The 16954-nt window shown below is 41.9% G+C and overlaps 1 non-coding gene across 1 annotated transcript; it reads left to right on the top strand.

The window, feature by feature from the left end:
- Nucleotides 1-14221: 14221 nt before the first annotated feature.
- LOC127491283 (U6 spliceosomal RNA) lies at nt 14222-14328 on the top strand. The gene has a single exon (XR_007919854.1). It is a non-coding gene; the product is annotated as a U6 spliceosomal RNA (small nuclear RNA).
- Nucleotides 14329-16954: the final 2626 nt, after the last annotated feature.

The following is a 16954-nucleotide window of genomic DNA, read 5'->3' as shown; positions in this document are numbered from 1 at the left end:
GATTTTAATAAAACAAGGCACCTCTTGATATCCCTCCTCACTGTAAGAACAAAGCAGTGGAAACTTTATTTTTTAAATTTTATTTAATATATACAATATTCATGCATTTCATATATATAAATTTAGGAACATAGTGACATCTTCTCACCCTACCCTCCTCTCCAGCTGCATTCCCACCCTTCTTCTTCCTCCCTCTCCTATTCCCATTCTTACTTTTTACAAAGATCTATTTTCAGTTAACTTTGTACTCATAAGAATTAACCCTACACTAAGTAAGGAGTTCAACAAATAGCATGAAGAAAGAAAGAAAAAAAAAAAAAAAAAACACTGTTCCTCAACAGTCAAGACAAGGGCTGTTCAAAATGATCAAATCTCAAAGTGTCAATTTCACTTCTATAGATTCCTTTGTGGGTACTCTATTAGTTACCACAGATCAGAGAGAACATATGGTATTTGTCTTTTGGGGACTGGCTTATTTCACTAAGTATAATGGTTTCCAGTTGCATCCATTTTTTATGCAAATGACAGAATTTCCTTTTTTTTCTCTGTAATATTTGATAGTGTATATGTTCCATAATTTCTTTTTTTAAATATTTATTTATTTTACTTTGAAAGTCAGTTATACAGAGAGAGAAGGAGAGAGAGAGAAAGAGAGAGGTCTTCCATCTGCTGGTTCACTCCCCAGTTGGCCGCAATGGCTGGAGCTGTGCCAATCCGAAGCCAGGAGCCAGGAGCCTCCTCTGGGTCCCCCACACGGGTGCAGGCCCAAGGGCTTGGGCCATCCTCTGCTGCTCTCCCAGGCCATAGCAGAGAGCTAGGTCAGAAGTGGAGCAGCTGGGTCTTGAATCGGCATTTATATGGGATGCTGGCACTACAGGTAGTGACTTTACCTGCTACACCACAGCGCTGACCCCCATAATTTCTTTATCCAGTCTTCAGTTGATGGGCATCTGGGTTGATTCCATATCTTAGGTATTGTGAATTGAGCTGCAATAAACATGGAGGTACAGATCATTGTCATATGCTGATTTTTTTTTTCATTTGGGTAAATTCCCAGCAGTGGGATGGCTGGATCATATGGTTGGTCTACATTGAGATTTCTGAGACATCTTCATACTGTCATCCACTAGGCCTGTACCAGTTTCCATTCCCACAAACATTGGATTAGGGTATCTTTTTCCCCACTTTCTCACCAGCATTTCTTGTTTATTGATTTCTGTATGAGAGCCATTCTAACTGGAGTGAGGTGACACCTCATTGTGGTTTTGATTTCCATTTCCCTAATGGATAGTGATCCTGAGCATTTTTTCATGTGTCTGTTGGCCATTTGGATTTCCTCTCTTGAAAAAAACCTGTTCAAGTCCTTTGCCGATTTCTTAACTGGATTATTTATTTATTTTGTTGTTGTTGAGTTTTTTGAGCTCTTTATAGATTCTGGATATTAATCCTTTATCTGTTGCATAGTTTGCAAATATTTTCTCCCTTTCTGTTGATTGTCTTTTCAGTTTGCTGAGTATTTCTTTTTTTTTTTTTTTTTTTTTTTTTTTTTTTTTTTTTTTTTGACAGGCAGAGTGGACAGTGAGAGAGAGAGACAGAGAGAAAGGTCTTCCTTTTGCCGTTGGTTCACCCTCCAATGGCTGTCACGGCTGGCGCGCTGCGGCTGGCGCACCGCGCTGATCCGAAGGCAGGAGCCAGGTGCTTCTCCTGGTCTCCCATGGGGTGCAGGGCCCAAGCACCTGGGCCATCCTCCACTGCACTCCCTGGCCACAGCAGAGAGCTGGCCTGGAAGAGGGGCAACCGGGACAGAATCCGGCACCCCAACCGGGACTAGAACCCGGTGTGCCGGCGCCACAAGGCGGAGGATTAGCCTAGTGAGCCGCGGCGCCGGCCAAGTATTTCTTTAGCAATGCAGAAGCTTCTCAGCTTGTCAATTTTGGCTTTGACTGCCTGTGCTTCTGTGGTCTTTCCCAAGAAGTCTTTGCCTATGCCAATGCTTTGCACAGTCTCCCACAATGTTCTCTAGCATTTGATGGTATTGGGTCATAGATGTTAGTCTTCGATCAATTTTGAGTAAATCTTCATGTAAGATGTAAGGTATCCTGCTTCCCATGTTGGATCATTCTCTCCCTTTTTTATTCTATCAGTTAGTATTAGCAGACACTAGTCTTGTTTGTGTGATCCCTTTGACTCTTAGACCTATCAGTGTGATCAATTGTGAACTGAAATTGATCACTTGGACTAGTGAGATGGTATTGGTACATGCCACCCTGATGGGATTGTATTGGAATCCCCTGGCACATTTCTAACTCCACCATTTGGGGCAGATCCGATTGAGCATGTCCCAAGTTGTACATCTCCTCCCTCTCTTATTCCCACTCATATTTAACAGGGATCACTTTTCAGTTAAAATTTAAACACCTAAGAATAATTGTGTGTTAATTACAGAGTTCAACCAATAGTACTAGAACAAAACAAAAAAAAATACTAAAATGGATAAAGTATTACATTGTATATCAACAGTCAGGGCAAGAGCTGATCAAGTCACTGTTTCTCATAGTGTCCATTTCACTTCAACAGCTTTCCCCTTTGGTGCTCAGTTGTCGCCGATCAGGGAGAACATATGATATTTGTCCCTTTGGGACTGGCTTAATTCACTCAGCATAATGTTTTCCAGATTCCTCCATCTTGTTGCAAATGACTGGGTTTCATTGTTTTTGACTGCTGTATAGTATTTTATAGAGTACATGTCCCATAATTTCTTTATCCAGTCTACTGTTGATGGGCATTTGGGTTGGTTCCAGGTCTTAGCTATTGTGAATTGAGCTGCAATAAACATTAATGTGCAGACAGCTTTTTTGTTTGCCAATTTAATTTCCTTTGGGTAAATTCCAAGGAGTGGTATGGCTGGGTTGTATGGTAGGGTTATATTCAGGTTTCTGAGTAATCTCCCGACTGACTTCCATAGTGGCTTAACCAGTTTGCATTCCCACCAACAGTGGGTTAGTGTCCCTTTTTCCCCACATCCTCTCCAGCATCTATTGTTGGTAGATTTCTGAATGTGAGCCATTCTAACCAGGGTGAGGCAAAACCTCATTGTGGTTTTGATTTGCATTTCCCTGATTGCTAGTGATCTTGAGCATTTTTTCATGTGCCTGTTGGCCATTTGGATTTCTTCTTTTGAAAAATGTCTATTGAGGTCCATGGCCCATCTCTTAAGTGGGTTGTTTCTTTTGATGTTGTGGAGTTTATTGATTTCTTTGTAGATTCTGGTTATCAACCCTTAATCTGTTGCATAGTTTGCAAATAGACACAGAGAAAGCATTTGATAAAATACAACACCCTTTCATGATGAAAACTCTAAGCAAACTAGGTATGGAAGGAACACTCCTCAATGCAATCAAAGCAATCTATGAAAAACCCACGGCCAACATCCTATTGAATGGGGAAAAGTTGGAAGCATTTCCACTGAGATCTGGTACCAGACAGGGATGCCCACTCTCACCACTGCTATTCAATATATTTCTCGAAGTTTTAGCCAGAGCTATTAGGCAAGAAAAAGAAATTAAAGGGATACCTATTGGGAAGGAAGAACTCAAACTATCCCTCTTTGCAGATAATATGATTCTTTATTTAGGGGACCCAAAGAACTCTGCTAAGAGACTGTTGGAACTCACAGAATAGTTTGTCAAATTAGCAGGATATAAAATCAATGCACAAAAATCAACAGCCTTTGTATACACAGGCAATGCCACAGCTGAGGAAGAACTTCTAAGATCAATCCCATTCACAATAGCTACAAAAACAATCAAATAGCTTGTAATAATCTTAACCAAGGACGTTAAAGATCTCTACAATGAAAATTACAAAACCTTAAAGAAAGAAATAGAAGAGGATACCAAAAAATGGAAAAATCTTCTCCCTCTTTTTTTGGTTAGTTTGCTGATGATGTATCAATTTTGTTTATTATTTCAAAAATTCTTCATTTCATTGACTTTTTGTATTTTTCATTTCAGTTTTGTTTATTCTATAACTTTTAAAAGATTTATTTATTTATTTGAAAGTCAGAGTTACATAGAGAGAGCAGAGACACACACACACACAGAGAGAGAGAGAGAGAGAGAGAGAGAGGTCTCCCATCCAATGGTTCACTCCCCAATTGGCCACAACAGCCAGAGCTGTGCCGATCTGAAGCCAGGAGCCAGGAGCTTCTTCTGGGTCTCCCATGTGGGTGCAGGGGGCCAAGGACTTGGGCTGTCCTCTACTGTTTTCCCAGGCCATAGTGGAGAGCTAGATCGGAAATGAAGCAACCAGGTCTCAAACCAGCACCCATATGGGATGCCGGCACTTCAGGCCGGGGTATTAACCCGCTGCACTGCAATGCCAGTCCCATATTATATAATTTCAGTTATTTCTTTCCTCCTGCTAATTTGGGGTTTTGTTTGTTGTTGTTTTCCTAGGTCCTTGAGATGCATTGGTAGCTCATTTATTTGATGTCTTTCCATTTTCTTGATGTAGACACCAATTGTTATAAACTTCCCTCTTAACACTGCTTTTGCTGTACCCCATAAGTTTTTTTTTTTTTTGACAGAGTTGGACAGTGAGAGAGAGAGACAGAGAGATTCACCCCTCAAATAGCCACTACAGCCAGAGCTACACCAATCCGAAGCCAGGAGCCAGGTGCTTCCTCCTGGTCTCCCATGCGGGTGCAGGTGCCCAAGAACTTGGGCCATCCTCCACTGCCTTCCTGGGCCACAGCAGAGAGCTGGACTGGAAGAGGAGCAGCTGGGGCTGGAACTGGCACCCACATGGGATGCCGGCGCTGCAGGCAGAGGATTAACCAAGTGAGCCAGGTTGCCGGCCCCCTCCCATAAGTTTTGATATGCTGTATTATCAATCTTCATTTGTTCCCAGAAATTTTTTTATTTCTCTTTTGATTTATTCTGTGACCCACTGTTAATTCAGGAGCATGGTGATCAGTTTCCATGTGTTTGCATATTTTCTAGAGACTCTTGAGTTGTTGATTTCCAGAATCATTCCATTGTGGTTGGAGAGGATGCATGATATGATTTTGATTTTTTTGATTTGCTGAGACTTGCTTTATGGTCTAGCATATGGTTTATCCTAGAGAAAGTTCCATGTACTGATGAGAATAATGTATACTCTGCAACTGTGGGATGAAAAGTTCTGTAGGTATCAGTTCCATTTGGTCCAAAGTATCAATTAGCTCTGTTATTTTTTTGTTGATTTTCTGTCTGTTTGATCTGTCCATTGATGTAAATTGGGTGTTGAAGTCCCCCATTACTATTATATTGAAGTCTCTGTCTCCCTTTAGATTCATTAACATTTCTTTTAAGTAGCCAGGCACTCTGTAATTAGATGCATATACATTGGCTATAGTTAAATCCTCCTGTTGAATTGATCCCTTAATCATTACATAGTGCCCTTCTTTGTCCCAAAAGAGTTTTTGTGTTAAAGTCTGTTTTGTCTGATATTAGGGTGGCTACCCCAGCTCTTTTTTGGTTTCTATTAACATGAAATATCTTTTTCCATCATTTTGCTTTCAATCTGTATGTATCTTTGTTGGTGAGATGTGTTTCTTGTAGGCAGTAAGTAGATGAGTTTTTTTTTTTAATCCATCCAGCCAATCTATATCTTTTAACTGGAAAAGTAACAACTTGGCCCTGCCATTTTCCCATAAATATTCCTATTGGTTTGTTTCAGTTTCCTTTCTATTTTTACTGGGATATTTTCTGCCTTCACATTCTTTCACAATGATGATTATCTTTCTGTTTTTCTGTGTGTAGCACATCCTTAAGCATCTTTTGTAAGGCTGGACAAGTGGTGACAAATTCTTTCAATTTCTGTTTGCTATGGAATGTCATTATTTTACCTTCATTCATAAATGATAGATTTTCAGGTTACAGTATTCTGTGTTGACAGTTTTTTTCTCTTAAGACTTGGACTATGTCTCTCCATTCTATCCTAGCCTGTAGGGTTTCTGATGAGAAGTCAGCTGTGACTTTAGAAATCATCTAAAAGTAATCTGGTATTCCTCTCCTGCACATTTTATAATCTTTTCTTTATATTTTATTGTAGAAAATATGACTACAATGTGTTTTGGTGAAGATCTTTTCTGTTCATGTCAATTAGGAGTTCTCTGTGCTTCCCATACTTGGATGTCCCTTTCTTTCTCCAAACTGGGGAAGTTTTCTGTAATTATTTGACTAAATAGGCCTTCTCATCCATTCTCTCTTTCCACACCTTCAGGAACTCTTGAGACCTGTTAGTTGGGTCAATTGATAATCTCCCACACTGTTTTATTTTTTCTAATTTCTTCTTGTTTTTTATGGTCTGACTGAAAAATTTCCAAAAATTTGTATTCTATCTCAAATATTCTTTCTTCTGCCTCACCAAGTCCATTGTTAAGGCTACCACATTTTCATGTGATCTATTGAATTTTTCATATCTAATATTTCATTTGGATTTCTCTTTATTTCATGAGAAATTTTTTCATTCATGTCATGTATAGATTTCTTTAATTTGTGGCTTTGCTTCTTATTGCTTGTAAGTAATCCTATGCTTAATCATTTGAATTCCATTTCGGACATTTCATCACTCTTCGTCTTCACATTTACTAATATTGAAGTGCTTTGTTCCTTTGAGCAGGTCATGTTTTCTTCTTTATTCTTGTTTCTTGAATTTCTGCATTATTTTTAGGTATTTGCTAGTTTTTTCCTCTGATGGCTTTTGTCTTTGAACTGGGCCTCAATGGAAACTATTTTTAAAAGTTTTTAATTTTATTTGAAAGGTATAGTGTTAGAAAGAGAGAGAGAGGTAAAGAGAGATCCCTGTTTGGTTCACTCCACAAGTGGTTGCAATGGCTGGAGCTGGTCCAAGCTGCAACCAGGAGCCCAGAGCTTCATCCAGGTCTCCCATGTGGGTAGCAGTATCAGAGCTGTATCAGAAGTGGTACAGGGGCCAGTGCTGTAGCGTAGCGGGTAAAGCCACCGCCTACAGTGCCAGCATCCCTTACAGGCACCGGTTCGAGTCCCAACAGCTCCACTTCTGATTCAGCTCTTTGCTATGGCCTGGGAAAGCAGTAGAAGATGGCCCAAGTCTTTGGGCTCCTGCACCCACATTCGGGAAGACCCAGAGGAAGCTCCTGGCTCCTGGCTTTGAATTAGCACAGCTCCAGCCATTGTAGCCAATTAGGGAATGAACCAGTGGATGGAAGATCTCTCTCTCTTTCTGCCTCTCCTTCTCTCTCTGTGTAACTCTGACTTTCAAATAAATAAAATAAATCTTTAAAAAAAAAAAAAAAGAGGAAGAAGTGGGGCAGCTGGGACTTGAACCAGCACTCCAATATGAATGCTGGCATCACAAGCTGCAGTTTAGTTCACTACACCACAGCACCAACCCCAGTAGTGAAAAACATTTTAAAATTTTCTTTTGTAACATCTTTTCAAAGATCCAATTTCCTTTAAAACCTAAGAATCTTTTCATTTGAATCAAAAACCTTTTCTACAAGGTCTTGCAGAGATTTGTTCCACTGTTTTATATAACAAAAAAAAAAAAATGGGTCCATTTCTGAGTCTATTTCTGCAACTTTTCCTTATTTCAAAGCACAGAGCAAAATCTGGCCCTCTATTTTTTTTTTTCAAAGTACTTCTAGAAGTGTTTTAAGTTTAAACACTTTGGTAAACCATCCTCTGTTTCTGTATGTTGCAAATGATTTTATTTACTCTGTATGCAAATTTTCATAGTTTTTAAAAACATTGTCATATGACTTGGTCTTTGCTTAATACAGTTAGCAATTATTTGGCATTACTGACTTTTCAAATTTAATCTCCAAGATTTTATGATATAAGCATTTCTCTGTAAAGTAAACAGTATTGTGACATCAATACCAGGTTTTTTCTTTAACAATAGGATACAGCCAACTATTGATAAGGTGCTATAAGTGTAGATACCAGCACAGTTCTTTTAAAACAAGCCATTAGGTTCCAGATATGAAGAGAAAGCATTAAATATGTAGAGTTAAGTAGTTATGCTCTTGCAGAGAGACAGTATAAGTTCCCACCTGCTGGTTCATTTCCCAAATGCCACAACAGCTGAGAAGACCAGAACCAGCACCCAGAAACTCAATCCAGGTCTTCCACAAAGGTGGCAAGCATCCAACTACATGAGTATGGTGGAAAAGAGTCCATTACAGGTGGTAATTCAGGAGAGAGTAGCTATTTTCTTTTATTCTGCCAACCTCTCCATTAGTAAACACAGAACCTAGTGATAATCTATGGCATCAAAAACAAAATGTACTCAATCAAACACACACAGTCCCACCGTGCACTGACATGGAAAAAGAAGGTCTCTAATGAATTAACTGCCAGGACTGCCTGCTCACTGTTCACCCAATACTGTAAACTCTACAAAGTTTGTAAAATTAAAAATATACATACTTTCTAGAAATCATGATCTCTGTCAAAACTCCTAGCAACGTCTAGCAGAAATCCCAGTTCCATGGAACTCCATTTGAAAAACTTTGCTCTAGAAGTTACAATATGCATCTTTTAACTTACCATAGTCTACGTATTACACCACTTCAAGTAAAATGGAAGAAACCGAACAGCAGTTTATCCTGTTTATCACTTCCATCCCTTGTGTTTTTGTTTTAATACATTTATGTCTACTTATTCATAAATGCCAAGATTATAATTTTTGCAATAGCTGTAGTTTGAAGAAATTGAGGGGGAATGTCACATGGTAGACAGAACAATGGCCTGCAAAATATGTCCATTTCATAAATCCTAGATTGTACATGTTAGGTAACATGCAAAGGGTAATTAAGGGAGCAGATGTAATTAAAGTTGCTAATTAAAAGACTTTAAGATAGAGTATTCTGGATTATCCAGGGAGGCAGAATAATGAGAAGAACTTGACTCAGCATTCCTGGCTTTGAAGTCGGAAAAATGGGGCCACGAGCCAAGGAATACGGTGGTCTCTGGAAGTTGGCAGAGATTTTCCATCTGCTAGTTCTCTCCCCAGATGCCTGGAACAGCTGGGCCTGGGCCAGTCCAAAGCCAGGATCCAGGAACTCAATTCAGCACTCCCATGTGGGTGGCAGGGACACAAGTACTTGAGCCATCATCTGCTGCTTCAGGTGTATATTAACAGAAAACCGGAATGGGCAGAAAGCCAAGATTTGAACTGATCCCAAGAGGTAGTTTAACCATTGTGCCAAATGCCTGCTGCCTAGATGGTCTTTTGTGTTTACATTTTTTGGGTTCTTTATCTCTTCTTGTAGACACATGTTTTCATATCATGTTATTTACCTTCAACATCCTTTTGTATTTTCTGAGTGGAAACTGCTAGGATGACTTGTGGGGAGCAACTCGGACTAGACTAAGTTACTAGAATTAAGACTTATTCTATGCATCTGCTCTCCCACAATATGGCGCTGGGAGAGAAGAAAACAGCTTCTACACAGCTGCCTCCAGTTCAACCAATAAACTGTAGGACCTGCTCCTGATTGGAGGAGAGCAGCGTACTCGGCGTGTGGGTAGCAGAGTTGGGATTGGTGGAAGAGGACTATAAAGGAGGAGAGAGACAACATGCACCAGGAACATCTAAGGGGAACATCTGAGGGAACACCTGTGCAGCCCCCGAGAGAGCCGGCCGGCGGTGTGCCGCTCCCCCGTGGAAGTGGGGAAAAGTGGCTGGGGGAACCGCCCTTCCACGGAGGTGGAAGGGACGGTAGCCAACCCGGGAAGAACCAGCAGCAAACCCGGGGAGGGCTGAGCAGACAAAAGAACAGCGCAGGGTCCTGTGTCGTTCCTCCATGAAGAGGGGGAGCGACATAATGGTGCCGTGACTCGGATATGAAGCCTAGGCAGGGTTTAGTGTCGTTCCTCCATGAAGAGGGGGAGCGACATAATGGTGCCGTGACTCGGAATAGGAAACTTAGGAGGGAAGAAACGGGAAGAAGTGGGAAAATATCGGAGAGAGAGACTAGCAAACAGCCTAGGGAAAAGCCGGACGAAAAAGGTGCCAGAAGAAGCTATCGAAAGCCTAGGCATAGACTCGGATACGGACTGTGGGAAAGAAGTTAGGATTTAAAGTGAAAGCAAGAAGAAACTTAGACTCAGATACGGACTGCAGGTTGAAAGTGAAAGTGAAACCTATAAGAAACTTAGACTTGGATACGGACTGTGGGGAGAGGCCAGGAGAAATGAGGGAGGAATATTGTTGGAAGAAAACTTAGGGAAACATACCGGGTAGAGAAAAATGTTAGGGAGGATGAAGCCGCGAGTGCAGGCTGAAGCGGAAATGTAAGCTATGTTGGAATTCTTCAAGTCAGCCTGGGGAGCAAAAGGCGAAAATCTGGAACCAGAGGCAGAGACGTGGGCCGCAAGGTTGGAATTCGCCAGGTTAGTCCGGGGAACTTGGATTGAATACCAGTGGCGGAAACGTGAGCTATGCTGTGTGATTCGCGGAAGCTGCCGCGTGCAGAGAGAGCACGGGGCGTGAATAGATAGGGAACGTGGGGCTGGTGCGAGGCCGTGGTGCAGGCGCGAAGTGCGTGGAGACCGCGGAGTGTGCGCGTGAAGCCGAGCTGCGCAGAGCCAGGAGCCAGCGCAGATGAGAGAAGCGCGGGCTGAAGCGGCTCAGAGCTGGGAAGCCGCCGAGAAGCAGCCTCGGGGCGGGCGCCAGGAAGCCGCAGGGATAAGAGAAACAGAAGTTTAGAAGTAAAATGAGAGAAATAGGAATGCTGGCAGATAGAAGTAAAATAGGAGAGATAGGAATGCCCGGAGATAGAGAAATAGAGAAAAATAAGGCCTCCCCACAAATGGCAATGAGAGAGCTTGGATTCGGTCTGCCTGATTAGGGAGGTGGTGAGCACCTGCGGGCGGCTAGCAGCTTATGCGCCGCAGGTCACCGAAGACAGGCACGAATTAACATCAATAAGTCTCCCCACAATACCGCAATGAGAAGGCTTGGATTCGGTCTGCCTGATTAGGCAATAAGCACCAGCAGGCAGCTCGACCAGAGTATGAGCTGCAGGTCACCGAAGATAGGCACAAACCAGCACTAATAAGTCTCCCCACAATACGGCAACGAGAGGGCTTGGATTCGGTTTGCCTGATTGGTAGGGCTTGTAAGCACCTGCAGGCAGTTCTAGCAGAGCAGAGCATGCGCTGCGGGGCACCGAACACAGGCATGCATCAGCGCCTAAAAACCTCCTCACAACATGGCAAAGAGAGGACCCGGATTCGGTTTGCCTGATTGATAGGGCTTGTAAGCACCTGTGGGCAACTCTAGCAAGCAGAGCAGAGTGTATGCCACGGGGCACCGAAGACAGGCGCGTATCAACGCCAAAAAATAAAAAGAAAGGGGGATCTGTGGGGAGCAACCCGGACTAGACTAAGTTACTGGAATTAAGACTTATTCTATGCATCTGCTCTCCCACAATATGGCGCTGAGAAGGGAGAAACAGCTTCTACACAGCTGCCTCCAGTTCGACCAATAAACTGTAGGACCTACTCCTGATTGGAGGAGAGCAGCGTGCTCGGCGTGTGGGTAGCAGAGTTGGGATTGGCGGAAGAGGACTATAAAGGAGGAGAGAGACAACATGCACCAGGAACATCTAAGGGGAACATCTGAGGGAACACCTGTGCAGCCCCCGAGAGAGCCGGCCGGCGGTGTGCCGCTCCCCCGTGGAAGTGGGGAAAAGTGGCTGGGGGAACCGCCCTTCCACGGAGGTGGAAGGGACGGTAGCCAACCCGGGAAGAACCAGCAGCAAACCCGGGGAGGGCTGAGCAGACAAAAGAACAGCGCAGGGTCCTGTGTCGTTCCTCCACGAAGACGGGGAGCGACATGACTTACCTCTCTTTTCATTTCTCTTCATGACTTCCTTTAATTTTCATTTTTGGAGGATATTTTCACTGGATATAGAATTTTGGTTGTTTTATTCATTTTTTTAGCTCTTTAATTTTCTTTGAAGGAGGGAAGGAGGGAGGGAAGGAAGGAAGGAAGGAAGGAAGGAAGGAAGGAAGGAAGGAAGGAAGGAAGGAAGGAAGGAAGGAAGGAAGGAAGGAAAGAAAAAAGAATGAAGGAAGGGCCAGTGCCGTGGCTCACTAGGCTAATCCTCCGCCTTGTGGCGCCGGCACACCGGGTTCTAGTCCTGGTCGGGGCGCCGGATTCTGTCCCGGTTGCCCCACTCTAGGCCAGCTCTCTGCTGTGGCCAGGGAGTGCAGTGGAGGATGGCCCAAGTCCTTGGGCCCTGCACCCCATGGGAGACCAGAAGTATCTGGCTCCTGCCATTGGATCAGCGCGGTGCGCCGGCGGCAGTGCGCCAGCCACGGAGGCCATTGGAGGGTGAACCAACAGCAAAGGAAGACCTTTCTCTCTGTCTCTCTCTCTCTCACTGTCCACTCTGCCTGTCAAAAAATAAATAAATAAATAAATAATAAAATAAAAGGAAGGAAGACTTCCATCCACTGGTTCACTCCCCAGATGGCCGCAACGGCCAGAGCTGGGGCTATCTGAAGCCAGGAGCCAGGAGCTTCTTCCAGGCTCCAACGTGAGTGCAGGGGCCCAAGGATTGGGAAGATCTTCTGCTGCTTTCCCAGGCCATAGCAGAGAGCTGGATTAGAAGTGGAGCAGCCAGGCCTCGAACTGGTGCCCATAGGGGATGCCAGCACCACAGGCGGTGGCTTTACCTGCTACACCACAGCGTGGGCCTTAGCTCTTTAATGTTTTCATACCACTGTCTTCTGGTCTCTGTTGTTTCAAAGAATTAAGCCACAATTTTTTTTTTAATTTTTTCCCTCATAGGGACTGTAGGTTTTCTTTCTTTGATTATTTTAAGGCTTGCTTCTTTTTGGTTTGCAGCAGTGTAAAAGTGCAAGGTTTGGATTCCTTTGTATTTTTGCCATGAGGAGTTTAGCCAAGATTCATGATTCATAAGTGAAAATTTTCACAAAATTTGAGAAATTTACGGTCGCTTTTTTATATTAAAAATGGCTTTTATTCTCCCTTGCATTATTTCTCCCTCTCCTTTTAGGGCTTCAGTTGCATGCATGTTGGGCTGCTTCATATTGTTCAGTAGCTTAGTAAGGCTCTGTTCAGTTTTCTTCATTTATTTTCTGTATTTCAGAATAGATATTGTCTGTTGATCTCTCCTAATGGTTACTGACCCTTTTACAATCTCTAATCTAGAGTTAGGCTCATATGGAGAATTTTTTACTCAGAAACTATACTCTTAAACGCTAAGGTTTCATTTTAGTTCTTTTTTGGATGTAGTTTTAATTTTTCTCCTGAGACTCATGCATCTGTTACTCACTATGGTTATATTTTCCTTTAAGTCTTTGAAATATTTACAGCTGCTTTTAAGTCATTGTCTGCTAATTCCAAGATAGGGCCTTCTAAGGACTTGTTTCTAATGAATTGTTTTCTCTTGATCTTGGGTCACATTTTCCTGTTTGATTACATGTTTAACATTTTCATGCTGCATATTGTATATATGTTATTAATTCATCTGCTTCTGAAGAGTGATGATTTTCATTCTAGAAAGCAGCTAAGTTACTGGCTGATGACTCTGTAAGTGTGATGTATATTTTTAGAATGACTCTAATTCAATTTTGTCCTTAGTCTTAGAACCAATCTTTAGTCCTTGGAAATAGCCTTTATTCCAAAAGATGCGACCCCTTTGAAGTTTTGATTGGAAACTTGAAGCATTTCTCTAGACCTTCTGACTTAGTAAGCTTTTCAGAATCCAAACTCTGCCTCTCCTGTGGTGAGCACGAGCAAAATCTCTGTTTAGTGTTTTCTAACTTCTGCTTTCCACTGAACTTTTTTTGGACACAATGCATGTGTAATTTAGAGGTCATCCAAGAATTTCAGCGAATATCATACCCAGATTATCTCTATTGCTCTCATTTTCACATTCCCCTTTTAATTCCAGCTGTTCTTGGGGAGTACTTTCAAGGGTAAACTGTCTAAACATTGATCTCACCAAGCCTGTTTCCCTTCTTCTCTGGGTTGAATCTCTTCAGTGCTGTGCTTGCTTTTGGTCATTTCCTAGTTATTTTTCATCTTTCGTACAAAGTTGATAATTGTTATCTGTGAGAGGCTCAGTCCAATATGAGCTCGTCTGCCATTATTGGAAATGAAACCTCTATAGTACTCTTATAACTAAAAACCTGACTTTTAAAACAGGCTAACTGGGCTTGCTTCGGCAGCACATGTACTACAATTGGAATGGTACAGAGACGATTAGAATGGCCCCTGGACAAGGATGACACGCAAATTCATGAAGCCTTCCATATTTTTTCAGTGAAATGTCCATTGTTTATAAGCTGAGAATTTGCCAATAATTTTCACAGAGCGGCTTCTTGCTGAATGAATACTGCTTCTGCAGCTGAGATTAGGACAGCTGCAAACATGGAAAGAAGAAAATTAATAAGATTTGGATATTTTAATTGTTTAAAAATTGCACAAAAGGAAAAATATTAGAATAAGTACTGGCAAAACTATCGCCATGGTCTTGTTTTTAAAAGGGGGGGGGCAAAAGTTTTAGATTGTACTAAATTTTTTTTTAACTTACTGTTAAAAGCAAAAATGGCCATGCAGGTCAACATCATTGGTAATTTATGACAGCTTTTGTTCAATCCCAACTTTCCATTTTATTCAGATAAGAAAATGACATGATATTACTGTGTTTGAAATGTTTTCTTATGGTTTGTAATACTACTGTAAATTTGTGATATGTTAAGGTTTCCCTCCCTGCCCCCGCTTTATCTTCTGTAGGTGTATTTTAAAAGATTAGGCTCTGTATTATTTGAATCAGTCTGCCAAGAATCCATGTATATATTTGAATTGATACCATCCTTAGAACAGGTACATTTTCAACTTAAGTTTTTACTCCATTATGCAAAGTTTGAGACAAATTTTTTGAAATATGGACACTGAAAAAAATAATAAAACAGGCTAGAACAAATGAACCAAAATATAATACTTTCTATCAGGAAGGAGCTCTATAGGTAATAGTTTTTCTTTAGTTTCTCACTTTTCTGTAACATGGTGTTTACTTTTACTTTTTTTTTTAAAGATTTATTTATTTACTTGAAAGAGTTATACAGAGAGAGAATAGGAGAGGAAGGGAGATGTCGGCATGGTGTTTACTTTTTAAATTAAACTTTTTGGGGCCTGTGCTGTGGCGTAGTGGGTAAAGCTGCCGCCTGCATTGCCAGCATCCCATATGAGCACTAGTTTGAGTCCCGGCTGCTCCACTTCCCATCCAGCCCTCTGCTATGGCTTGGGAAAGCACTAGAAGATGTCCCAAGCACTTGGACCCCTGTACCCATGTGGGACACCCAGAAGAAGCTTCTGGCTCCTGGCTTTGTATCAGCCTTGCTCTGGCTGTTGTGGCCATTTGATGAGTGAACCAGTAGATGGAAGACCTCTTTCTTTCTCTTTCTACCACTGCCTCTCCTTAACTCTGCCTTTCAAATAAATAAATAAATATTTAAAAAAATAAGTAAAAAAAAACTTTGGAGGGGTAATAGAATTTGCATGGAGTGAAAGGCTTCCCACATAATAGACACTGTATCATAAGTTAAAGGTGTGTTTGGATGCAGAACATGAGTCATCTATGGGCCAGCCATTGGGTGAGGGCAGGATGGTTTTCAGGGAGGGAGAAATATAAAGAATAAGAGAGGGAAGAGATGTGCAATTCGGGACATGCTCAAGCTGACTTACCTCAAACCGCAGAGTTAGAAACATACCAGGGGATTCGAATTCAACCCCATCGAGGTGGCATTGATCAATTTCTGTTCACAATTGATCGTAATGATAGGACTAAGAACCAAAGGGATCACATAAACAAGAATAGTGTCTGCAAATACTAGCTGATAGAATCAAAAAGGGAGAGAATGATCCAACATGGGAAGTGAGATACACAGCAGACCCATAGAATGGCAAATGTCCTAACAGCACTCTGGCCTCATAATCAGCCCTTTTTTTTTATTTTTTTTTTAAATTTATTTAATGAGCATAAATTTCCAAAGTACAGCTTATGGACCACAATAGCCTCCCCCCTCCCCGTGTCTTCCCTCCCATCCACAACGCTCCCCTCTCCCACTCCCTCTTCCCTTCCCCTTCACATCACAATTAATTTTCAATTATCTTTATATACAGAAGATCAATTTAGCGTATGTTAAGTAAAGATTACCACATTTTGCTCCCACACAGAAACATAAAGTGTAAAATACTATTTGAGTACTAGTTATAGCATTAATTAAACACCTAAGAGTAATTGTGTATTAATTACAGAGCTCAACCAATAGTTTTAAGTAGAATATAAAATGCATCTTTTGCATTGTTGTGGCTTCCCCCTGACCTCCCTCCCTCCCGTGGCCCTCCCCTCACCCACTTCCTCTCCCCTCTCCCCCCTTCATCACGTTTCATTTTCGGTTACCTTCATATACCGAAGATCAATTTAGTATATACTAAGCAGGGATTTCAACAGGTTGCACTCACACAACCCAACCAGGTATAGGGTATTGTTCGACTAGTAGTGTTGTTTTTGAGTTTCATAGATAAACATATTAAGGACAGAGATCCTGCGAGGGGAGCGTGAATCCAGTGACTCCCGTTGTTGATTTAACAATTGGCACTCTTATTTATGATGTCAGCAATCACCCGAGACTCTTGCTATGAGCTATCTAGGCTATGGAGGCCCCTTGAGTTCACCAACTCTGAATTTGTTTAGTCAAGGCCATATCACAGTGGGGGTTCCTTCCTCCCTTCAGAGAAAGGTGCCTCTCTCCTTGATGGCCTGTTCCTTCTGCTGGAGTGTTGTTCACCAGGATCCTTCATTTAGATTGTTTTTTGCCACCGTGTCATGGCTTTCCATGCCTGCGAGACTCCCGTGGACCTTTTAGTCAGATCCGAATGT

This window comes from Oryctolagus cuniculus, chromosome 11 (assembly GCF_051225735.1).
Source record: "Oryctolagus cuniculus isolate XC-2025 breed Fujian yellow rabbit chromosome 11, ASM5122573v1, whole genome shotgun sequence".
NCBI classification, from domain to species: domain Eukaryota; kingdom Metazoa; phylum Chordata; class Mammalia; order Lagomorpha; family Leporidae; genus Oryctolagus; species Oryctolagus cuniculus.
The sequence above is the reverse complement of the archived record's forward strand: the minus strand, read 5'-3'. Positions and strand labels throughout refer to the sequence as shown.